Source organism: Myotis yumanensis, unplaced genomic scaffold (genome assembly GCF_028538775.1).
Source record: "Myotis yumanensis isolate MYYU_CA2020_CCGP unplaced genomic scaffold, mMyoYum1.0.hap1 SCAF_8, whole genome shotgun sequence".
Taxonomy (NCBI): Eukaryota; Metazoa; Chordata; class Mammalia; order Chiroptera; family Vespertilionidae; genus Myotis; species Myotis yumanensis.
The window spans coordinates 56,074,347-56,100,064 of record NW_027223759.1 but is presented as its reverse complement, the minus strand read 5'-3'; the positions used below and the strand labels follow the sequence as shown (position 1 = coordinate 56,100,064).

At 40.0% G+C, this 25,718-nt stretch overlaps 1 protein-coding gene and 1 pseudogene across 4 annotated transcripts in view; one reads left to right on the top strand and one right to left on the bottom strand.

Moving 5' to 3' along the window:
• Window positions 1-25,718, bottom strand: part of CCDC148 (coiled-coil domain containing 148) — a 220,351-nt gene that overhangs the window by 162,763 nt on the left and 31,870 nt on the right. The window lies entirely within an intron of this gene.
• Window positions 11,018-13,241, top strand: LOC139015426 (A-kinase anchor protein 8 pseudogene; annotated as a pseudogene).

The window sequence follows — 25,718 nt, the reverse complement described above, 5'->3', positions numbered from 1 at the left end:
CAAAAAAATCCTTAGAAACTTAATTTCACTACCAAAAGGTAGCACAGAAGAATGTTATTTGTGGGTTTTCAATACTCTAGAATAAATAGTTTTTCCACAAAGGATCAATTATGAGAGTAGAAATGTTCTTTTAAAATTCTACGTGAAAGTTTCTTTTAATTTTTAATAACAAATAGCAATCCACCACTCCTTAAGAACAAAGACTATAAAACCCAGTTAAATGGCAGTTCTTGAAACATGGTAGCACTTTTTGAATAAATAATTATAATAGGTAAGAAATATTAATTTTTTATGTTATTGACAATTAAGGACAAGATCTCTTAGCTAAGTCATGAAGAAACAAAGGGAAAGATTAAAGGAGTTAGGTTTAGAGGGAAGGAGAGAAGGCCACATATGAGATATCCATGCAATGTGAGGTTTTAAAAAGATATTCCTATAGAAAACATTATATTAGACCAACAAAATAGATTTGTTTAAAATGTAATTGAAATCAAAGCACAACCTCAAAGGTAAAGTATGCCTTAGTTCTACAATAGTGTTGGACTTTAGAATAAGGTTACCAAAGACTGAATTTCAACTCCATCTGTCATAAACTGGAACTCTCAGCAAATTACTTAAATGGTAGATGAGACCAAAGAACTGTAAAGATGCCAACTATTCCAAATTGGTTTATACAATACCAAATGAACCCCCAGAAGATTTTTTCTGCAGATGAAAATTGGCAAGCTAATTAAAAAATGTGTATAGAAATACAAGGGACAAAGAATAGCCAAGGGAATCTTAGAAGAGAACAGAGCTGGAGGATTTACAGAACCATATATCAAAATCCATTATGAAGGTACAGTAATTAAGACAGTGTGTTATTGGTACAAGGATGGATAAATAGGCCAACCAACAGTATAAAGAGTCAGGAAACAGATCCATACACATCTGGTCACCTGATTTATGACCGAGCCGAGACACACTGTTGGGCAGTGTGCAATGAACAGTCTTCAATAAATGGTCCTGAGTAAGGTGGATGTCCATATGGAAAAAAGGAATCTTGACCCCTATCTCTCAACATTCAAAAATATCAATTCCAGATGTATTAAAGGTCTATTGTGAAAAAATAAAAAATAAGGCTTTTAGAAGACAACATATAAGAACATACTCATGACCTGGAGTTGACAAAAATGTCTTAAACAGTTCACACACAAAAATGCTAATCATAAATGAAAAATATACTGTTAGAAAATACTAAAATTAAGAACATCTATTCATCCAAATATACCATTAAGGGAATGAAAAGGCAACTCAAGGGGTGGAAAAATACATTTACAATACATATATATTCAACAACAGACTTGTATGCAGAATATAGATATTTTTAAAGACCTACAATTTGATAAGGAAAATGAAGACAACCCAATAAAAAATGGGGCAGAAAACACGACTAGATACTCCATAAAAAAAGGATACCCAAATGGCCAATAAACATATAAAAAGGCCTCATCTTTATTTATTAGGAAAATCCAACTTAAACCCAAAATGCAGTACCACCATAAACACACCAGGATGGCTAATATGAAAAAGAAAATACCAAATTTAGTAAGAAGGTAGACCAAACAGAACATTCATTCATACACTGCTGGTGGGAGCAGAAATTGACACAATCTCTTTAGAAAACTCATTGGCAGTTTAGCCACTATGCCCCAGCCAATCTACTCCTACATGTACCCAACAGAAATGTGCACAGAGTATATGTATATATACATATAAGTATATGTACAAAAAGTATATGTATGTATACATATACTTATATGTACAGTATAAATATATTCACAGCAGCACTATTGTTAGTAGCCTCAAATTAGAAACCACCCAAATGCCTATCAGTGGTTGAATAAATAAACTGTGGTATATTAACAAATTTACTCTTTGGCTTTTGCTGTAGGAGAGGAGGCTGTGTGAGATGAAGAGGATAGTAAAATATTTGTGAACATTAGTACTTTCTTAGGTCAAGAAAATGATGCTGCTGGTTCTGAACCAAGGGTAGGGTTCACAAGGGAAGGGTACATAAACATTAGGCATTGTTCTTCTCTGAAGTATGAATTAACTTAATTGTTCTAAGACTTATAATTACTAGCGGAGGTTAATCTGACATGGTGACAAAGTTGACAAACTTGATGAGAGGCACTCACCTAATTTTAAAATCAAATCTGAACATTCCAAATGACAACACAATGTACTTTACATACAAAAAAACGTACCATAAGATTAATATCATAGAATACTGTTTAATGAACATGTAGAACATATAAAAATCATAAAATAAGATACAAAAGAGACCCGGCTGGTGTAGCTCAGTGGTTGAGCATCGATCTATGAACCAGAAGGTTACAGTTTGATTCCCTGCACATGCCCGGGTTGCAGGCTCCATCCCCAGTATGGGGCATGCAGGAGGCAGCCAATCAATGATTCTCTCTCATCATTGATGTTTCTATCTCTCGCTCCCTCTTCCTTTCTCTCTGAAATCACTAAAAATATTTTTTAAAAATAAGATACAAATGAGGAATAATTCCTAATGTTATAACTGTGTATATATAAAAATATATACATGAATATTTAATCAATTACAGGGGGGCCTTGACTTATGAGTTTAATTCGTTCTGTGACGGAGCTCGTAACTCAAATTACTCGTATATCAAATCAAAAAGTGAACGAGTGAGACACGTGATGCTGGGCTGATGTTGTGGCGTTCACTGTGACGTTCGCTGCGCCAACTAGCGGTGGGGTATCTGAAGCTGGCTCGTAACCCGAATTTTAGCTCGCACCTCAAAGCAAAAAATCGACCGAGAGAAGGCTCGTATCTCGAAAAACTCGTTAGTCGGGACACTCGTAAGTCAAGGCCCCACTGTATTATAAAACTATATACCACAATGCTACAGTAGTAATGGGAATAGAACAATTTTTATTTTCTTCTTTTTTCTCTGAATTTTATATATTTGCAGAGGATTTGAAGAAAAAGTTTTGTTTTAAAAATATTTTAATTATTTTTAAATTTGAAACAGTAACAGACAGACTTACAGAGGAAGTTGCTACCCTACTTCGCCATCATTGCTGAATACTTGAGGATGTCTTTCTTACAAACAAGGATATTCTGCTGCATACAAGAAAACCATCAACAACAAGAGATTAACATTGATAACATTACTATCAACAAATCCTTAGAACCCATTTGCCAATTGTTCAAATAATGTCTTTTATAGCAAAAAGCTCCAGTTCAGAACCAAACACTGCAGTTAGTTGTCATATCTCTGGTCTCCTTCAGTCTGAAATTGCTATTGCTATTCAGTCTTTGACTTTCATGATCTTGATACTTTTGAAAATTATAGGCCTGCCCTAGCTGGTTTGGCCCAGTGGGTAGAGTGTTGGCTTGCAGACTGAAGGCTCCCAGGTTCAATTCCAGTCAAGGGCACATGCCTGGGTTGCAGGCTCAATCCCCAGTAGGGGGTGTGCAGAAAGCAGCCAATCAATGATTCTCTCTCATTGATATTTCTATCTCTCTCTCCCTCTTCCTTCCTCTTTGAAATCAATAAAAATATATTTTTATAAAAAAAGAAAATTAGCCGAAACCGGTTTGGCTCAGTGGATAGAGCGTCGGCCTGCGGACTGAAAGGTCCCAGGTTCGATTCCGGTCAAGGGCATGTACCTGTGTTGCGGGCACATCCCCAGTAGGAGATGTGCGGGAGGCAGCTGATCGATGTTTCTCTCTCATCGATGTTTCTAACTCTCTATCTCTCTCCCTTCCTCTCTGTAAAAAATCAATAAAATATATTAAAAAAAAAAAAAAAAAAAAAAAAAAGAAAATTATAGGCCAGTTATTTTGTGGAATTCCCTTCAACTTGGATTTATCTGATGGTTCTTAATGATTAGACTCAGGTTATGCATCTTTGGCAGGACTACCATAGAAGTGATTTGTGTTCTCATTGTATCCTACCCTGATTTCTATTTGTCCATTACTGATGATACTCACTTTAAACAATTCAGGCAGCATCTGCCAAGATCCTCCGCTATAGAGTTACTCTTTTTTTCACTTGTAATTAAGTATTTTGTGGATAGTTACCTTGAAAAGCTATATATATCCCATTCCTTATTAAACACTTATGTATTTACCTATATTTGTGTAGATTCATTTTATTCAATGGGTTATACTCTGTTACTATAATTATTAATTTTGATGCTCAAATTATGCCCAATTTGGCCAGTAGAAACTGCTTTAAGCTGTCTTCTGAGTCCATACATTTAAGAAAAAAAAACACATTCATTAACTCACAGATCTGTAGGTTAGAAGTTTAGTAAGGCATGGCTGGGTTTTTTGCTCAGGTTATTAAAGCAGGTTAATTTCCTTGTAGCAAGTGGAATGGGGAAACAGACAGATAGCTGATTCAAACTGGCCTCACCAAGCACCCTGACTCACCTGCCTCTTCTCCCTTACACGACCACTCCCTTCAGCATTAAGCCATCAGGACAATGAGGTTCTGATCAGAATCAAATAACGTTAGGAACAAAGCCTCAACCACAGAGACAGACTTTCCGCCAAACTGGAGATAACATCTAGGCCTCAGTTGTGTTTCAGCTCCAGGCCCAAGAAAGCAGCAAAACCACACAAAGCAATGCCATAGCTGCCTCAGGACCAGATGCAATGACCAACAATCCCCCACCAATCAGTAGAGACCAAGTAAGTCCCTTACCCAATACACTCATTTTGATAAATCAGCATATTAAAAGAGCACACTGGGAAAACTGATGAATATTCTATTGAGATTTTCCTGAGACCTCCCCTAAAATTACTGCCTTTAGAAAACAGATAAAAGATTGGTAGATAGATGATAGATAGATAGATGATAGATAGATAGATAGATAGATCGATCACCATGCACACTAATATTCCCAACTGCAATACAACAGTATAAAGCTCATTTTTGTTTTCTCCTTGTGTGTATTTATAACTCCTATTCCAACAGTAAGAAACCCAACCCCTGTTAACCTTGATATCTTTTATTTGATCAACTTCCCATATATAACCAATCTCCCATTTCGGATGCCTCCCTTCCTCTGCACTAACGCCTTTCTCATCCATCTTGCATTCCTACAACCCTCAGCAAGTGCCCCACCCCACCACCATATGAGCTCCAACATACCATGGAAGACTATACCCTTCCAAATGGACTCCTTCCTCACACTGACTCCTGATTCTGCCCTCGGAGCTACTGCATGGATATGCCTCTTCCTCCAGTTGAGTTTCAAAACCTTATGTCAGGCTTCCTCTCCATGTATATTGACGCTCCTCTCACCCTGCCTGGACTCTGACAAGCTGCACTGGGTTATCCCCATGCAGAGGTGCAGCTGCCCCACTTCACTGGAATTCTGACACCCACATCGGCTGCCCCTCTGCATGGACACAGTCCTTATCCTGGTTGGTCTCTGACACCAGCGCAGGTCAACCCACCCAAATGAATGCCCTCTCCCCGCCTTTTGGGCTCTGATACCATTCTCTGGCCCACTGTTGGTTACCTCCCCTTCCAGTGTAGAAACCAGTCTTGTTCTGCCTCATCTAAAGGCTTTAGGACTTCAGGAGGGCAAGAGAAAGAAGAAACTGGGTAGCGGAAACAGTGCCTTCTTAAATAGCTAATGTACCACAACAGAAAATCTCTACTTTGTTGCTGTTATGATTTAACAGTTTTCTATTGACATCTCTAAAAATAGTTGATATATAATTTCCTCTATAGTAGTCATACTCTTAACATAAGGACCTGTCAACCTTTATGTTTGTACAGCCTTATTTACAATTGTAAAGCAACAACAACTGGGAATAACTCAAATGTCTATAAACAGATGAATGGATAAAGTAATAGTGATATATTCAAAGATAGTAAAAAAAAAAAGAAAGTTATCATCGATGAATCTCAAAGTAATTATGCAACATAAAGGAAACCAGAATAAAAAGAGTAAACATTTAATTGTTCTAGTCATGTAAATTCTAGAAAATACAAAGGTATCTATATTAATGGAAAATATTGAGACACAATATATTAAAATGTATACTTTGTCACTTAGGTGATCACTTGGCACTACTGTCATCATAAATTCACATGCACAAAAATGGGCACCAAAATTGTGTGAATGGGTTTAAGACTATATATTTATATATTCCCTTAATGATTGTGTTTGAAATAGAAACATAAAATATTTTAATTCTCAGAGAGAACTTATAACTCTCCTACCATATGTTGGCAATCTCCAGTGTGAGAATAACTTATTATGTTATAACTAGAGGCCCGGCACACAAAATTCATGTGCGGGTACAGTCCCTAGGCCTGGCCTGTGATCAGGGCCATCTTCCCCAGCTGCCCACAGCTGTCCCCGCTCCCCACCACCACCCACACCCGGTTCCCCATTCGCCATCAAGTGATGGGTGCCTGACAGCCGGGGGAAGGGGCCGAGAGGTCTGCTATTCCCGCCCGCTCACCGCCCCCACCCCCGCCATGGGTGGTCATCAGGCGGTCGGAGACTGCTGGCCAGGGAAAGGGACCAAGAGGTGGTCAGCACGCCTCAGTGATTGGTCCAACGGTTGTTCTGGTCATTCTGCCGTTAGGGTCAATTTGCATATTACCTTTTTATTATATAGTATATTTTTTTTCATTCTCTCTACAACTTGAGGTAATATAAGACAAAACTAAATAGCTCTTAAGTGAATTTGATTTTAGTTTAAATAGGCAGGTCTTCTTTCTAAATTATTCTAAATAAGAAGAATCTAGAACACAAAAGTTTATGATGGAATTGATGCTCGTCAACTGTAGAACATGAGAAGTCTATGATAAAATTAATTGAGCTAATCCTCAATCAACTCCAATTTTCAACCCACATTCTCTTAAGTACTAGATCATTATTCTTTCAAAAGCAATTATCCGCAGTTTCATAAACTAATTAAAATAAAACTTCATTTTCTTCTCACTTTAAAATATTTTCACCATAAAACTAAGTGATGAATGTTGTGTGGGATAACCACCTTATCTATTTAGATCCATCCTGCTCTCTAACTAATGTAAAATTTAAAATGTGCTTTCAGGACAAGTTATTTACATTTTGCAAATTCAACACCAAAGTATAAGTGGAAGAGTGAAGAAATGTTCTGCTCGAACAATGGGCTGGTACCTCCTTTGCTCATAGTCAAACCTGACTCAGGTAGGCTCTGCTGTGGCTAGTGAAGAAGGAGCCTTAATTGACTCTCCTGAAAGAGAAAGAAGTATTGATAATTCTCATGTTTCAATATGTGTGCACATTTCTTACTAATCAAGGTCATTTCTTAGTACTTGTTTCAGAGAAAATTCTAGTTGTCTGATGATTGAAGGTGTCCCACTTTTCAAAAGAAGCTATTTTAAGAAGTCCTACTCTATTTACATGCTGCTTGGGAGTACAGTAGATATAAAATAACTGCCTTTTGTCCTTAAGTGAAAACCTTTTTAAAGCACCAGGAAATTGTAATATGCTATGGTTTATGTAATCTTAAAACTTGCACATTATATGCCTCAATTCCTCCTAGACAGAAAGCTGGAAGGGGGATCCCTGGGTGGAGTCCTCAGTCAAGACAAGAGGAAAAAGGGAATAAAAGCCATATCAAGCACAGGAACAGAAAAATCCAGGGGCCAAATAAGCCAGGAGGAGATTATGAACAGGGGAAGACTAGGGCCAGGAGATCCAAGATCAGAATAAGGAAAATGGCGCCGAGGGAAAGCAGATAGGGACACAACCAGAAGGGTAAGAAAAGAATGGTGGGATTGCAATAGATTGCTTTGAGTGAAAATGTTTCAAACCCTTTTCAATAGCCAAACTCTTTGTAAACAAAATTCCTTCTCTAAGATTTTTAACTTAAGGCCAAAGAAAGCTTCAAGTCAGTCTTTATTCGGTGACTAAAGTTCTAAGACACAAAGCTTAACAGCTGTCATAAACCGTGTTTCCCGCTGAAAGAGAGCAGGCGTTCAGTGAGCATGCATGAAGCTGACATGCTGAGGGAGGGAGGTGGGGAATTTTTCTGAGGCTTACACTGAATACGGGCGGCCCTTTCCTTGGCTTCATTTGTTCCACCTTAGTTGGTATTCCTGAGCCAATAATTATACACATACAATGTATATATTTTTGCATTGTAACTAAGGCTGAAAATATCCTCAGAAAGTAATTCATTATTTGCAGCGCCTCTCAGCATGTCTGCAGCACCAAGTTTCCCTAGATCAGAAATGGAAAGCCACTGCCCTAAGTAATAGTTATTATCTGAGACTCGTCTTTATGTGCAGACAGGGCTGTAATGGGGGCTGGTGTGAGGGATGAACTTACACTTCATTCATTCAGTCCACATACATTTATTGGATTCGTATTATGTGCTAGGCATCGGGACTACAACAGTGGATGAAAGAGATATGTTCCTTGCCTTCCTGGTGCTTATTGTCTAATAGCCTGGTAGACCCATTGGCAATAAATTACAGAAGGCAAGCTCTCCTTGTTATTGATGGTTGCTACTCTTTTGTAATAATGCAATAAAAAATATTAGTGCTTAAAATGAATATTATATGTTTATCATGAACATTTAATTAAAAGATCAATAGTATTTGTGCAATGCCTACATTATTAGTCCTAAGACATACTAGGTTAGCTTATGACCACCATAAAATCTTTGAGAACATTTAATTAAGATGACATAGATGAACTAAACATATGTCAAAGTAATGAGGCTTTATTTTACATTACTTGTCACTGAAATTGTTTTGCTCCTTTAAACGAGGAGAAAAGTACCTTTCTTTACATTTGCAAACACAAGTTATTAGCTCATATTGTTTTCCTTAGCAGTTAATATTATTATTTATGAATAGAAATGATTAAAGGATCCCTCTCTTAGGAACCCAGAAGTTGCAAGCATAATACTCAAATAGTAAAACAACTTAGTCCTAAGGTGAGATTTTTGGTGCAGTTATCATGACATGAATTTGAAAGACTTTTGCCACCATGCTGAAGGATGAGGCCTGGACTTGCAGGGTTGTGTAAGTACAATTGTAAGCATTTATCAGAAAATAACTTTGGGACTTTGATCACACTGGAGATAATAAAATCATTCAGGAATTTAGGTCAACATTTCAAGTTTCCACAAAGTTTCCACATACCAGAGGCACCAGTGGAAGGTGTGAGAGGACAAGAGCAGAATGAGAATTCGAGCAATGAGGTGCAGTTTTGGGGTGAAATCACAAGGAGAAGGATCTCAAATTCTTCCATTTAACTGGCAGTCTCTCCTTCCTGGAAGATAGGAAATGATGACCTCACAAGGTATATTTACGCTGTAGGGTCATAATTTCACTACATCTGCTCAGACATAAATCTACTTCCTGCATCTGAGTCACCTGATTTTTATCTTGGTTCCCCACCTCTACTTTGAGGTTGCACCAGGTACCAGCTTAAGCTAGAAAAATGACTCAGGTTTCTCGGCAGAGCACTCCCCTTTCTGCGTTGGTTCTTCCATTGATTTATTCACTCAATATTTACCGAGGGTATATATTCCATGTTCCAGTCACTGTGCTAGGTGCTGAGCTACAAGGATGAAGAAGACAGTCTCTATCCTGCAACAGTGTTGAAACTCATGGCAGTAGTCTCTAAACTTTATTACACACTCCTAATTATTTTTAGTAAGTTTTGTCAATAATGGATATTTACTATTTGCAAGTTTTAATACTATTATCATATTCCTCTCATCTAATATCTCAGGGCAAAATAAATCCCCAGGATAATGTTCCTAAATAGCAATAGTTGATGTAAATCTATATTTTAAATGATCTTCATCACTTTAAATCTTCTGTAAAATGCAAGCAGATTGCTACTGTGACTGTGCTCACCTATAATGGGTCTGACGGCAGGTCCACTACATGTTATTGCCCACAGCCACATGCTGCGCCGCAGCTGACGAAGTCCTCATACACTGCTCTGGCTTCTTCTTGTTATTTGTTGTGCCCATATTACCGTATCATCTGGAATCAGGGGTATTTGTAGGAATACATGTAAGGCACTTGTCCATTTTATAAAGGTTAGATTTGGCTTTAAAAAAATTTCCATAATTTGTGAATCCTCTTAAAAACCAGATAAAAGTAATTATAACATTTCACAGTACGCTGAATATGGGCAAATGAGTGAGATGCAACCTGGTATAATGAGGGACTAGGATGGGAAAAGCTTACTTTGTTTTCTAGATTTGAAATAAATATAAATAATAAAGAGCTCACACTGCCTTCCTGCACCTGCACCTTCCTGCATGGGACCGACCTGCACGCCGCCTGGAGGAACAGTGGTCTGCACAGTGAGACAGAGACTCTGACATCTGTGATGTTGGAGCACAAAGGGCAGACAGCCTCACTTTGCTTGAGGCAGAAGGCTGAGGTGCAGAGAGGTAGGGGGAGGTGATATAGTGTACGGTGAGTCTTAAAGAATCATGGGGTGGTTTCATCATAGATAGGGAGAAAGAAGGCCTTAGAAGACACAGCTGTTGAAGTCAGGGGGGTCACAAGGGCAGGACGTGTTTGAAGAAGCACAAGCAAGCAATTCTGGTGGCTGCAGGTTAGGGTGCCAATGGGCAGCCTTAGCTATCGACAGGGAAGTAATGGATGAAAAGGGGATTGACAGGAATCTGCTGGCACCAAAAACACTGATGGCTTCAATTTAGAAAAGAGCAGCCAGAATTAAATAAATGAGCTGACAAGAGAGCAGATCACAGAGGTGCATAGATTTTTAAAGAGAAATCATTGAGGAACATGTCATATTAAAAGACACTGATGTGGAGCAGATTTCTTGGGAACTAAATAAATGGTTTTTATCTCCATGAATATCACAGAGAATAGAGCAGTTACCCATAAAAGCCTTTCCCAGTATCAGATGTTTCTGGGTTAAACCAATAAAATAATTACATAACAAATTTGATTTTAAAGGATCTGATGACCAAGACATGGAGCATGGCTACGGAGGTTATGAAAACTACAATTATTATGGTGCCCAGAACACCAGCGTCACCACAGCAGCAACCTACAGCTACGGCCCAGCCTCCTGGGAAGCCACCAAGGCTGGTGATGGCCTGGCGCCTGGGGGCCCTGCCATACATATGGCTTCTTATGGCCCCGAGCCATGCACTGACAATTCTGACTCGCTCATTGCCAAGATCAACCAACGTCTAGACATGATGTCCAAGGAAGGAGGCAGGGGTGGGAGCAGCACCGGTGGGGAGGGCATGCAGGACCGGGAGAGTTCCTTCCGCTTCCAGTCATTTGACTCCTACGACTCCAGGCCTTGTCTGCCTGAGCACAATCCCTACCGTCCCAGCTATAGCTACAACTATGACTTTGACCTGGGACCTGACCGCAATGGTGGCTTTGGCAGTCAGTACAGTGACTGTCGGGACCCTGCCCGGGAGCCCCGCTCACTCGATGGCTTCATGCGGGGCCGGGATCAGGGCCGCTTTCAGGACCGGAGCAACGCTGGCACCTTTATGCGCACTGACCCCTTCATGACATCAGCGGCCTCCTCCCAACCACTGTCTGCTCCCTGGACAGAAATGAACTACGTGGGTGGACGGGGCCTGGGGGGCCCCTCTCCCAGCAGGCCCCCACCTTCCCTCTTCTCCCAGTCCATGGCCCCCCAGTCCATGGCCCCCAACTATGGAGTGATGGGCATGCAGGGGGCTGGAGGTTATGACAACTCCTTGCCCTACAGATGTGGCCAGTCACAGACCCGGATGAGGGATCGGCCCAGGTGGAGAGGGTTTGACCGCTGCGGCCCAGATGGCATGGGCAGGAAACGGAAGCAGTTGCAAATCTATGATGAGCCGGATGCCAAACAGGCCCGGGCTGACAGCGAAGGAGATTTTTCCGAAAATGATGATGGAGCTGGTGACTTCCGGTCAGGAGATGAAGAATTCAGGGGAGAGGACGAATTCTTGGACTCCGGGAGGCAGAGAGAGAAGGATGACGAGGATGATGAAGTGAAGAAGAGGAAGGAAAAGCAAAGGAGAAGAGACAGGTTGCGAGACCGAGCAGCTGACAGGATTCAATTTGCCTGTTCTGTGTGCAAATTTCGTAGCTTTGAAGATGAAGAAATCCAGAAGCATCTGCAAAGCAAATTTCACAAAGAGACACTGCGGTTTATAAGTACCAAACTGCCTGACAAGACGGTGGAGTTCCTTCAGGAATACATTGTAAACAGGAATAAGAAGATTGAGAAGCGACGTCAGGAACTGATGGAGAAGGAAAGCACAAAACCAAAACCAGATCCTTTCAAAGGGATTGGCCAAGAGCACTTCTTCAAGAAGATCGAGGCTGCTCACTGCTTGGCTTGCGACATGCTGATCCCTGCGCAGCACCAGCTCCTCCAACGGCACCTGCACTCTGTGGATCACAATCACAATCGCCGGTTGGCTGCTGAACAGTTCAAGAAAACAAGTCTCCATGTGGCTAAGAGTGTTTTGAACAACAGACATATAGTGAAGATGCTGGAAAAATACCTCAAGGGTGAAGACCCTTTCACCAATGAAGCCGTTGATCCAGAAATCGAAGGAGTTGACAATTTAGGAGGTGATGATAAGGAAGAGACACCTGAGGAGGTGGCCGAAGAAGTGTTAGCTGAGGTGATTACAGCAGCAGTGAAGGCAGTAGAGGGGGAAGGAGTGCCCACTCCAAAAAGTATTGAAACACTGGCTGAAGGGGAAAGCCCCGTGGACACTGCAGAGGCTACCAGTGGTCCCCATCCTGAACAGCCGCTGGAAGCAGGCACACACTGTGGAATGGCATCCGGGAAGGGGAACGCTGAAGCAGAGGCCGGAAGTGAGGAGGCCCAGGCTGGAAATAAGGCTGCAGAGGCTGAAGGCGAAGCAGAGGCAAAAGGCACTGTAACCATCACTGTTCCGGCCCCAGCTGCCACAGAAGCTGAAGAGGAACAAACTGATGCAGAGTCCAAAGATGTTACTCCCACAGAGTGATCCTCCTTTCCCTGTTTCAAGGGATGTGTTATATGATGCGTTGATCTTTCTTCTTTGATTTGTAAGTAGTACTAGGGTGTGTGTTACTGGAATATGCTGAAAACATTTTGGTGAAGAGACCCAGCTATTTCCTTCAGAAAAACGTACCTCATGGGCTTGTCTTAGAGCTGTGTGGCTTTCCGCCTTGGTTTGGAAGCTATAGAAGTACATTCCCCCAAGCAGCTGTGACCTTCCTATACTGCAGTTGGAATAATAAGAGTTGGGCGATTAGATTTTGATACTTTGCTTGTTAAGATTGCCCTTCCTTTATTATTATTTTGTCTGGGAGCAGCTCATTATTACTAGGATATATCTTACTTTATAAAGATTTGTTTTTTTAAGTTTAAAAATTTGCTTTGGCTTTAGTTTTTGACCTCTGCGTTTATAGCTCACTGAATGGGGCATGATTCTCACAAGATGTAGCAGAATCTTGTTAATGTGATGCTGGTCCTGTCACATCAGTGACCTCTGACAACTGCACCACTGGAGGCACACCCAGTGGCCCCTTAAGACAGGACACTTTGCCTAGGGCACTGTTTCCCAGTCTTTAATCCTTGGAGAATTACCTTCAGAATTGATCTCATGTGTTCCACCTCTGCATTACTTCAGGGGTTTTTCTTTCAATCAAGTTACTTCCTCTTAAATACATTTAAAAAGAAAACTTGATGTCCCTCCCATGAATGGAAAACCAATATAAATTGCCACAGATAAGATGCTATCTGTAAAAAATGAATAAAATGAAGTAAACATTTCGTTTTAAATACTCTTCCTTTGGAGGTTCCCGAGTCTGAGAAAGGAAAGGCAGCATGTGTTAAAGTGTAGCAAGCACTGGTTACATGTTCATATAACCAAAAGAATTGGAAGAGATCTACCTTTTGAAATGATATTGCTGGGTCTACGTCCCTGTAAACTTTTGAACTGTCACATTTGAGGACACATTGGCCAGTGGGAAATTATTTTGAAAGGTAATAAAAATATTTGATGAGCATCTACTGTGTACCAGGTGCTAATTCATGATAAAAATAAGATATGAGCACTGCTCTCAAGGAGCCTTACTAGAGATGTGAGATGAATATTTATGAAAAAGTCTATATTAGAACTTAATAAACTGTTCAGTAAGCAAGAAAATGGTGCCTCTGAATTGTCTCTGCTCATTTCTTACTGCACAGATTCAACTTACTGCTCATTATTTCTTAGTCACAGGTTCAACAAGGCCTTTGAAGCTTATCCTCTTGAGGCAAAAATTGTTGGTGACGTTGAAAATTAATAGTCTGGCCCTAACTGGTTTGGCTCAGTGGATAGAGCATCGGCCTGAGGACTCAAGGGTCCTGGGTTCAATTTCGGTCAAGGGCATGTACCTTGGTTGTGGGCACATCCCCAGTGGGGAGTGTGCAGGAGGCGACTGATCAATGTTTCTCATTAACGTTTCTATAACACTCTATCCCTCTCCTTTCCTCTCTGTAAAAAATAAAATATATTTTTTTAAAAAATTAAGTCTGAAAAAGGATAATAAAACTATGAAATTGCAAAAAAAAAAAAAAAAAAAAAAAAAAAAAAGGATCTGATGACCATTTTGTCTTGCATGGCCACAGAGCTTTCTGAAATCCTAGCCATTGACATTCCTCTTTGTAGCCTTCCTCCTCTTCAATATCTCTAACAAACTCTGGAGACTGATCAGTGAGAGCTGTGTAGGTACAAGGAGCCGAGGCTGTATTATGGAGCCTTATCCCACTTACTACTCTTATTATATCAAACTAGAGGCCTGTTGCACGAAAATATTCGTGCAATAGGCCTTCCCTTCCCCTGGTTGCCGGCACCGGTTTTCCTCCGGCACCCGGGACCCAGGCCTTCGCTCCGGCCGGAGCCGCCTTCAAGCCTTCGCTGCTCTGGCCGGAGCCACTTTCAGTCTTCACTCTGCCGCTTCATGCCTACATATGCAAATTAACCTCCATATTTGTTGGCGGTTAATTTGCATATCTTGCCGATTAGCCAATGGGAGGCGTAGCGAAGGTACGGTCAATTACCATGTTTGTCTATTATTAGATAGGAGGATTATCACATTGTGCACTTATATATCTTACAATTTTATTTGTCAGTTATGCTTCAATAAAGCTGAAAAAAAACACTATTCGGCTACTCTTGGAAAATTCAAACTTTTGCAGAAAGACAATATTCTATATTTAAGGTACTACAATTACCATTGACAAGTAATTAGGGAACTGAGTTGAGGATCTCAAGCTGCATCTGAACCACTATAAGAGTATAAATTTTTTTCATAACTAGTGGTGTCCAAAATGAAAGAAAAAGGGAAGACATTAAAACTATTCTGAAATTGCTAAATAGCTGGGAGAAAGAGAGAGTCATGTTACAAGGAAGCATGAGCAAATTCTAAAAGGGTTGGCACATTAAACATTAAGGGGTTGTTTTAGGCAAAGCTGTGTAATAAATAACAGTCAGTAAGAAGGCTTGGCAGATGTCAGAGAACTCAGCATTGAATCACCCTGAATTCTTCCAACTCTGCTTATTTTCTCCTGAAGAAGGAAAAATTGGGGGGGAACAGCACACTCCTTGGGGCTAAGGAGAGAAAGACCAAGTAGGACTTTGCGAGTCAGCCCTTCCACTGCCCCCTTCCATGTGCCCTCTACCCTCAGGAGGACCCCTCTCCTTGAGGTAATTCCAGATGTTACCAGGGAAGCAGTAAAACTTCCCCACCTTGTTCATACCACAACTTGACAACTAAGAATGTCTTTATTCATGCTGTTTCTGTAACAAAACTCTTGTTTGTTCTCCTTCTAAAATGAGTTATCTTATTATAAAAAAAGTTTTAAATACTTAAAAAGTCCATCAGAATCCTATCCCTTAGAGACAGCCATTTGGTGACCGTTTTTTCAGCTTCCTTTTCTTTTTCAAAAAAATCTTTTTGTTATTGTTAATAATCCTCACATGAGGATATCTTTTTGTTATTGTTAATAATCCTCACATGAGGATATATATATATTTAAAGAAAATGGAAAGGAGGGAGGAAGCGAATGGGGGGGGGAGAGATATAGGGGAGAGAGAAAGAGGGGGAGAGAAAAATATCAACTGGTTGCCTCCCCCACAAGTCCCGACTGGGGGGTGGGGGGAGCGTGAACCTACAACCTAGGTACATGCCCTTGATCGAACCCTTTGGTGTGCAGGCAGATGCTCTAACCACTGAGCTACCAGCCTAAGCAAAGACTGCATTCTTGTAGAGTAAATAGAACTGGGCAAAAAGCACCAAGCAATACTATGGCCTCATCCATTTGAGGGGACAGCTCTATACAAAAAGTAAAGTAGCTAACAGATTTGTGTATCTCCTCTCCTGCTTCTGAGGCATCCACAAGCCTGCCTATTCCAAGTTCCAACATCCATTCACTCCACCTGAATGGTGACCCATACTTCAGAATGGCCTGTTTCTCTGTCCTGCTGTCCCGGGAAAATTCCCATGATGTCAGGTAGTTGTTTGAAGGATGTAATCTGATTAACTTCATGTTAACATGTGAATGAAGGAAAGGCTGCTTAAGCCGGGACCTTCCCAGGAGTATACTTGTTCACGCCAAAGTATCTCTGAAGGCTAGGGTTTCAGGTTGGGTGCTAGCGTGAAATGGAAGAATTTTCCATAGTGTGCGAAGAGCATTTTGATTTGAGAAATTATCCCCCACAGAAACCTAAAATCACAACATGGAAAATCTGTCTCGGCTTACTGGTACTTGAGTTCCAGCATAATGCTGAGCTCCCAGCAATAGCACACTGTGAAGGCAGGCGAGCTGGGCACCAAGACCCAGGGCTTTGGGATAATGCACGTGCAGATGCAAACCCATCTTGCCCCTTCTTAGAGGAACACCTTTGGCCAGATGTTGTTGCTGTTGTTATTTAACTTCTTAAACCTCTTTCCTCACCTGTTAAACAGCATTGCTATGGGACTAAAATGAATGAAATAGCCAATTTAAAGCGCTTGGCACACAATAGGTACTCAAGAATAGGAATTACTGTCATTTTTGTTATTTCTTTCCATCTTTGTACAACATTTAATAAATTGGGATTTTCCCAGTCGTCTGTTAAGCAGTAGTAGATGGAGTGGAGAAGGATTGCCCTGCTGACTCCTGGCCAATGGGGAACAATACATCTCCGTGCACTGTCGTCACTCACTGAAATGCTTAGACCGCTGCACATTTTTTACCTTGAGAGAGGTTACAAACCAGGCCAAACTTGGTCCCCAAACATAATCACTTTAACCTTCACAGTGTTTAGTTTCGTTTTGTTGAGTTCATTGTCAGCCTTTAACAACCAGGAAATATGATATAAAATCCTTATTTCCATCATCTTTCCAAAAATTCATGTTTCAAAAGCCTATTCCCTTATGAGAACAACGGATGGAGTAAATAGCAGCTAGCTTTTTTTAGCCAGGGCATACGTTCTTCAGTAAGCCACAGTCCTCATCTTGCCTCATCGTACCCCAACACCGAGGAAGAACGTCAGGTGCCATTGATTATCCAGCCTGCACGGTTGCCTTGCTAACTGTGGGCGCTCGTACTCATTTTCATTTCTGGCCTGGCTCTTATGGGAATTTGAGTTAGTGACCTCTGCCAAAGAGCTAATGAATATATTCCGTAATACCACTTAGCACTGTATTCCGGTTCTGAAATCAGATCATCTGGGTTTGAAGACTGATCCTCCAGGTTCTCATTTTGTGACCCCAGGCAAGTGACTTCCTCTCAGAGCCTCGGAGTTTCTGTTTCTCACGGCTGCAAGAGTAGTAACTGACTCATCTCACATGGTCATGATGAGGTTCACATAATGCAATGCATCTAAAGAACTTTTCATCCTACCTGCCTGTAAAAGGGGGCAATAGATGTCAACTACTACAATGACAACATTGAGAGGACAACGATGATGATGATGATGACTGCTGCTACAGCCACTATCACAATTATTACTAGCAGTAGCACCGCCACAATTACTACTAGTTAGTTGAGAAGGATAAAAACACTTAGGAGCTTTCTTCATCCTCCAGTCTGCTTTCTCAAAGAAAATGAAACTGCCGAAACCGGTTTGGCTCAGTGGATAGAGCGTCGGCCTGCGGACTGAAAGGTCCCAGGTTCAATTCCGGTCAAGGGCATGTACCTGGGTTGCGGGCACATCTCCAGTGGGAGATGTGCAGGAGGCAGCTGGTCGATGTTTCTCTCTCATCGATGTTTCTAACTCTCTATCTCTCTCCCTTCCTCTCTGTAAAAAATCAATAAAATATAAAAAAAAAAAAAAAAAAAAAAAAAAAAGAAAATGAAACTCATGTAGAACACCCTAGGTAACTTGGAGACTTTCTAAAGTGGGAAGACCAGTTTCTATCCACCATTGCACATGAGCAAAATGAGAGAGCTCCCACCTCATTCAAGCCCAGATGAAGAAGTCAAGAATCTGCCTCAAAATCCCAGTAAAAAATATGTTTTGGATAAGCCAACCCAGCAGAGAGAACCAGACTGGGGAGAAGACAGAGCCTCTAGAGCAGGGGTTCTCAACCTGTGGGTCGCGACCCCTTTGGGGGTCGAAGGACCCTTTCACAGGGGTCGCCTAAGACCATCGGAAAACACATATATAATTACATATTGTTTTTGTGATTAATCGCTATGCTTTAATTATGTTCAATTTGTAACAATGAAATTGGGGGTCACCCACAACATGAGGAACTATATTAAAGGGTCTCGGCATTAGGAAGGTTGAGAACCACTGCTCTAGAGACTGGAAATTAGACAACTTCTGAGGGGCAAGGAAGGTATCCAGAAGTTGCTGCTGACCACAGGAACACAAGACGTTCTCTCGGGGAATGAGGTATTGAGACAGAGCAAGGGAGGAAAAGGCAAGGATGCTGGTGGAGTGATTGCAGAGAGGAAATACAGTGCAACCTGTGGCCACAGCAGGCAATTTCTTACCTCAGCTAGGGAGCCACAGACAGGATTGGAAGAGAAGGGAGATCATGCAGACAGGGAGAAGCCCTCCGTGTGACGGCACAGTCTGAAATTATTTCTCCGTAGGGCTCCACAAAGGGGAGAAAAACAACTGGGTTGTGCACCAAACAGCCCCAACAGCCCCAAGGCAGGCCTTATGTCATGAACACAACTAACCTATCTTTAAACAAAGTACTTCCAGGCTTATCATTTGATCCCCAGCTAGCTGTATGAGGTAGTATTCTCCTATTTTACAGATGAATGGCAGAGAAAGGGATTAAGTCAGTTGCTTAAAGGCACAAAACCAGTAAATGTGACTATATTCCTAGACTAGCTTAACTCTTCCGAAACCAATGATTATGCACTGCTCACTGCACCATCTTCAGAAATTGCATTTTGTTCATCATGTGGTTTTCAGGTTTGCATTTTTCCTTCATAATTGTTATTTGCTTAAGGAAGTTTTGTTTTGTTTGTCTTTAATGCAGATATGCTTTGTCTAAATACAGAAGGTTAAAAAAAAAAGATATGTCAAAGCCTAAACCAGCATATCTAAAGAGATGAGTTTCTCCGTGGTGACAGGCATTAACTGAGTCATCAACAGTCCCAGATGTAGATTAGAGTAACCCATTTCCCACCCCAGCCCCCGGACCACTAGAATTGGAGTTGGGGATTATATATGGTAAAATGTTGATAATAGATAAATGGTAACTTTATCCAAAATATCTTCATCCCCTTCCCACTCCCCATGAATAGATGAATCTTGTATTATTCTACTAGGAATGAAGGATTATAGTCAAGAAGAGAATGAAAAGTGTTAGAAAAATGTAACGCAAAGGAATATTCTCTTCCAGGATTTGAAATTTGCCTGTTTAGATAGTATAACTTTGCCAAGAACTTTTCAGTTAATACATGCTTCCAACACTGATTAGAAAGTAAAATGAACTCTCTCAAACTAGAGTGCTACTTTTCCTTTTTTTTTTTTTTTTTTCTTTTTTAAAGGAAAGGCCCTTGGAGCTTGAGATTGAGGAAGGTAATGGTAACAGCCTGGAGGGAAGAGGAGGGGGAGGGGAAAGGCACAGGAGTGCTCCCAGGAGGGAGAGTCCAGTCCTACCTTTTTTAAATAGATCCTATGATTTTGCTTTAAGAGAGTTTTCCAGAGCCGAGAATAGAACCTGTCTCTAAGGCTCCCTGTCCAGTGAACGAAACAATGTAGCTTCCTCATTTTCAAAGGTCTGTTTTAAAATGAACAAATCTTAACACTTCATCAAGCTAAGAAACAAAAGGAAAGAGATAGTCTCTTTGGCCAGGAAAAAGCTGAGATAGGTCTGAAGTTACCTGTAAGGCTGCCAAGCTAAACAGAATCCATTTATTTCTTCTTCTTCTCCTTTTTTTAATCAAACAAAACCCACCACAAAGCTTTTCTTTTTCCTGACCCAAAGTCTGCATTTCAAAGTCACACAGACGAAATGCCTATCAAATCCAATGATATACAATAGATTCACAGGAAATGTTGGTGTTTCATAAGATAGAGATTTAAGGGTCGAGTGTGTAAGTTTGTAAGATTGGGCTTTCAAACAAGATGTGCATGAGCCCGCAGACGCACACACACATATTCACAGACCACACATACCTACACCTTCCTGCAGAGGCACAAAGGTACTCATTCAACCACCAAGGGAAAGCACCTGTGACACATATTTATGACATCACTCACTAAAGTGTATGTTTTTAGCTCTACTGACCTTTATGTGAACTAAGCAATAAAGCTGTTCACAAACCTGACAGAGAGCAGCTTTCCAAAGTGATAAAGTGAACCACTGTCCCTAATGCACCCATCAAATTAAACAATTAAAACAGCATCTGGTAAAATATTTTAAAGGCCATTGTAACATAACACTGCCAAGATGACTGGGCCTATCTCAAAAAAGAAGAAATCATTTGCCAAGGCATTTATTTAAAAAAAGATTAAGAACTTAGCCCAACTGGTGTTGCTCACTGGTTGAACATCAACCTATGAAGCAGGAGGTCACAGTTCGAGTCCCGGTCAGGGCACATACCTGGGTTCCAGGCTTGATCCCTCAGTGTGGGGCTTGGAAGAGGCAGCCGATCAATGATTCCCTCTCATCACTGATGTTTCTATCTCTCTCTCTCTCCCTCTCCCTTCCTCTTTGAAATAAATAATAAAAACATATTTTAAAAAAGATAAGAACTTATTCATTTATTTAGCAGATGAATGGACTGAATAAGTTTAAGACAATCAAAAGACACTCAGTGGTCCTCAGATCTCCATGCTGCTGCCAAACTCACTTGGGCACTGGTGGCCACAGACTGGTTCTAATAACACAGGAAGAGACAAGAGTCCCCTGGAGTCACAGACACCCTCTTAAAGGAAAAATAAAATTTCATTCACAGTCACTCACCCTAAAAACAAGACTACTTTACCCAGCAAGGCTACCATTTAAAATTGAAGAAGAAATAAAGTAAAATAAAATAAAATAAAATAAAAAGAGCTTCCTAGACAAACAAAAGCTAAAGGACTTTGTTACCATGGCACCAGTATTACAAAGGGCCTATTTTAATAATGAGAAGAAGAAGAAGAAGAAGAAGGAGAAGAAGAAGAAGAAGGAGGAGGAGGAGGAGGAGGAGGAGGAGGAGGAGGGAACAGAAGAAAGGAACATAGTTAAAAAGATAAAATGGAAATAAATAATATCTATCAATACTCACTTTAAATGTAAATGGCTAACTGCTCCAATCAAAAAATATAGAGTAGCTGAATGGATAAGAAAACAAGACCCATATATGCTATCTATAAGAAACCCACCTTAGAATGAAAGATACACAGAGACTAAAAGTAAAGGCATGGAAAAAGATATTTCATGCAAATGCAATTTTAAAAAGCTGAGATAGCAATACTTATATCTACAGTAAAAGACAAAGATGGACACTACATAATGATAAAGGGAGCAGTCTATGCACCCAACATAGGAGCATCTAAATATGCAAAGCAAATCTTGATGGATATGAAGGGAGAGACTGACAGAAATATAGTTAGAATAGGGGATTTTAACACCCTATTGACATCAGTAGATAGATTTTCTAGACAGAAAATCAAGAAGGAAATGGTAGCCTCGAATGACACACTAGATCAGGTGGATTTAATTAATATCTTTAGACCATTTTACCCCAAAGCATCAGAATATACATTCTTACTCATACAACTTAACAAAAGGAAGATAAATAACCCAATCAAAAAGTGGGCAGCAGACCTAAATAGATACTTTTTGAAAGATGACATAGGAAGGCCAAGAGACATATGAAAACATGCTCAAAGGCACTAATTATCCGAGAGATGCAAATCAAAACAACAATGCAGTACCATCTCACCTGTCAGAATGGCTATCATCAACAAATCAACAAACGATAAGTGCTGGTGAGGATGCGGAGAAAAAGGAACCCTCCTGCACTGCTGGTGGGAATGCAGACTGGTGCAGTCACTGTGGAGAACAATATGGAGTTTCCTCAAAAAATGGAACTTCCATTTGACCCAGTGATCCCACTTCTAGGACTATATCCCAAGAAACTAGAAACACCAAACAGAAAGAATATATGCACCCCTATGTTCACAGCTGCACAATTTACCATAGCTAAGATTTGGAAACAGCCTAAGTGCCCATCAGCAGATGAGTGGATTAAAAAACTGGTACATCTACACAATGGAATACTTTGCTGTGGTAAAAAAGAAGGAATTCTTACCATTTGCAACAGCATGGATGAACCTGGAGAGCATTATGTTAAGTGAAATAAGCCAGTCAGAGAAAGATAAATATCACATGATCTCACTCACTTGTGGAATATAATGAACAACATAAACTGATGAACAAAAACAGATCCAGAGACAGAGAAGCATCAATCAGACCGTCAAACCTCAGAGGGAAGGTAGGGGAGGGTGGGGGTAAGGGGGAGAGAGCAACCAAAGGACCTGTATGTTTGCATATAGGCCTAACCAATGGACACAGACAACAGGGAGGTGAGGGCATTGAGGGGGGAGATGGGGGGGCAATGGAGGGATAAGGACACATATGTAATACCTTAATCAATAAAGAAAAAAAGGATAAAAAAGAATATACATTATTTTCAAGTGCATATGGAACATTTTCTAGGATAGACCACATGTTAGGATATAAAACAGTCTCAATAAATTTAAGACTGAAATTAATATCAAGCATCTTCTCTGACCATAATGGTATGAAACTAGAAATCAAGCACAAGAAAAAAACTTTAAAATACACAAAGACATGGAGACTAAATAACATGTTACTAAACAGTGAATGGTTAAACAATAAGATCAAAGGATAAATGAGAGATACATTGAAACAAATGAAAATGAGAATACAACAACCCAAAACCTATGGAACACAGTGAAAGCAGTCCTAATAGGGTAATTCATAACATTACAGGCCTATCTCAAGAACAAGAAAAATCTCAAATAAATAATCTAACTTTACATTTAAAGGAACTAGAAAAAGAACAACAAATAAAGACCAAAGTGAGTAGAAAGAAGGAAATAATAAGATCAGAGCAGAAATAAATGAAATAGACTTTAAAAGAAATACAAAAAAAAAAAAAAATCAATGAAACCAAGAGCTGGTTTTTTGAAAAGATAAAAAAATTTGACAAACTCTTAACCAGACCTATCAGGAAAAAAAAGAAAGAGGACCGAAATAAATAAAATCAGAAATGAAAGAGAAGAAGTAACAACTGACATCACAGAAATAAAAAAGATTGCTAAGAAAATATTACAAACAACTATATGTCAACAAATTGGAAAATCTGGAAGAAATAGATTAATTCCTAGAAACATACATATTCTAAAACTGAGGTTCAAAGAAGAACTAACACCTATCTTTCTCAAACTGTTCCAAAAAATTCAAGAGGAGGGAGGACTCCCAAGCTCATTTTATGAGGCCAGAATTATCCTAATTCCAAAACCAAGTAAAGACACCATGAAGAAAGAAAATTATAGGCCAATATTTCTGATGAACATAGATGCTAAAATCCTCAACAAAATATTAGCAAACCAGATCCAGCAATACATTAAAAAGATCATACAGCATAATAAAGTGGAATTTATTCCAGGGATGCAAGGTGGGTACAATTACCGCAATTCAATAAATGTGATACACCACATAAACAAAATTAAAAATAAAAATCACACAAGCATATCAATAGATGTTGGGGTCCAACCCCAACAGGTCCAGGGGTCCCCAAAGGTGTGGACAGAGTCGGCAAAGAAGGAATGACACGGAGACAGCGTTCAGTTGATCAGCAGCCTAGCCAGGATCTCTAGCCAGGATCTCCAGCGAAGTTCTGGTTAGGATCTCCAACGAAGTTCTGGCCAAGTTCTGGTTAGGATCTGATGTTTATTGTCTTGTTACATCTGTATTTATACCAGTCGATTTTAATCCTGTCAACTTCTATTGCAAAGGTTAGGGCGTTTCTTATCTCCATTCCAGGGAGTAAAGATTATGTAGCTTAAGCGTGATTGTTTGTAGTTACAGTGATTAACTACCCGCCTGGCACTTAGTTAAGGGGTTGTATCCCCTCCCTAACCTCAGGGAAAAATCCCCACCTGGGGAAACAACCTTTCTCGGAGAGGTGACCTTGGTTAAAACACATGGCGCTAAGGAGAGCAAACATATTAAGAACAATATGGTATATATGCCAGGTCCCTTGAAACATATGCTGTGCCGATGTTTCTTTCCTGCAGCGACTGTCAAGCAGCAAGGATGGACCAGCTTCCAGCAAATAGATGCATTTAAAAAATTAGATAAAAACCAGCACCCATTTATGATTTAAAAAAACCAAACACACCTCTCAGCAAAATGGGAATAGAGAGAACGTACCTAATGTAATAACGGCCATATATGACAAGCCTACAGCCAACATCTACTTAATAAGCAAAACTACAAGTGTTTCACTTAAGATCAGAAAAAAACAAAACAGGGATGTTCCCTCTCACCACTCTTACTCAACATAGTGCTGAAAGTCCTAACCACAGCAATCAGACAAGAACAGTAAATAAATGGCACCCAAACAGGAAAGGAAGAAGTAAAACTGTCACGATTTGCAGATGACATGATACTGTATATAAGCCTCCTTAGAGTCCATCAAAAAACTACTAGAACTGATAAATGAATTCAGTAAAGTAGCAGAATACAAAATAAATATCCAGAAATGAAAGTTATTTTTGTACACCGATAATGAACTTTCAAAAAGGAAAACTAAGAAAACAATCCCATTCACAATTGCTTCACCAAAAATAAAATGCCTAAGCCTTGCCAGGTGGCTCTTTTCGTTGTGTCATCCCATACACCAAAGGGTTGTGGGTGCCATCCCTGGTTGAGTGAGTACATAGGCAATCGATCAATGTCTCTCTCTCTCTCTCTCTCTCTAACATCAATAAAAACATATCCTCAGGTAAGAAATAATAAATAAGTACATAAATACATAAATAAATAAATAAAATATCTAAGAATAAATGTAACCAAGAATAAAAGTAAAAGACCAGTACTCAGAAAATTATGAGACATTGAAGAAAGAAATTGAAGAAGATACAATAAGTGGAAGCATATATACTGTGTTCATGGATAGGAGGAATTAACATCGTTAAAATGTCC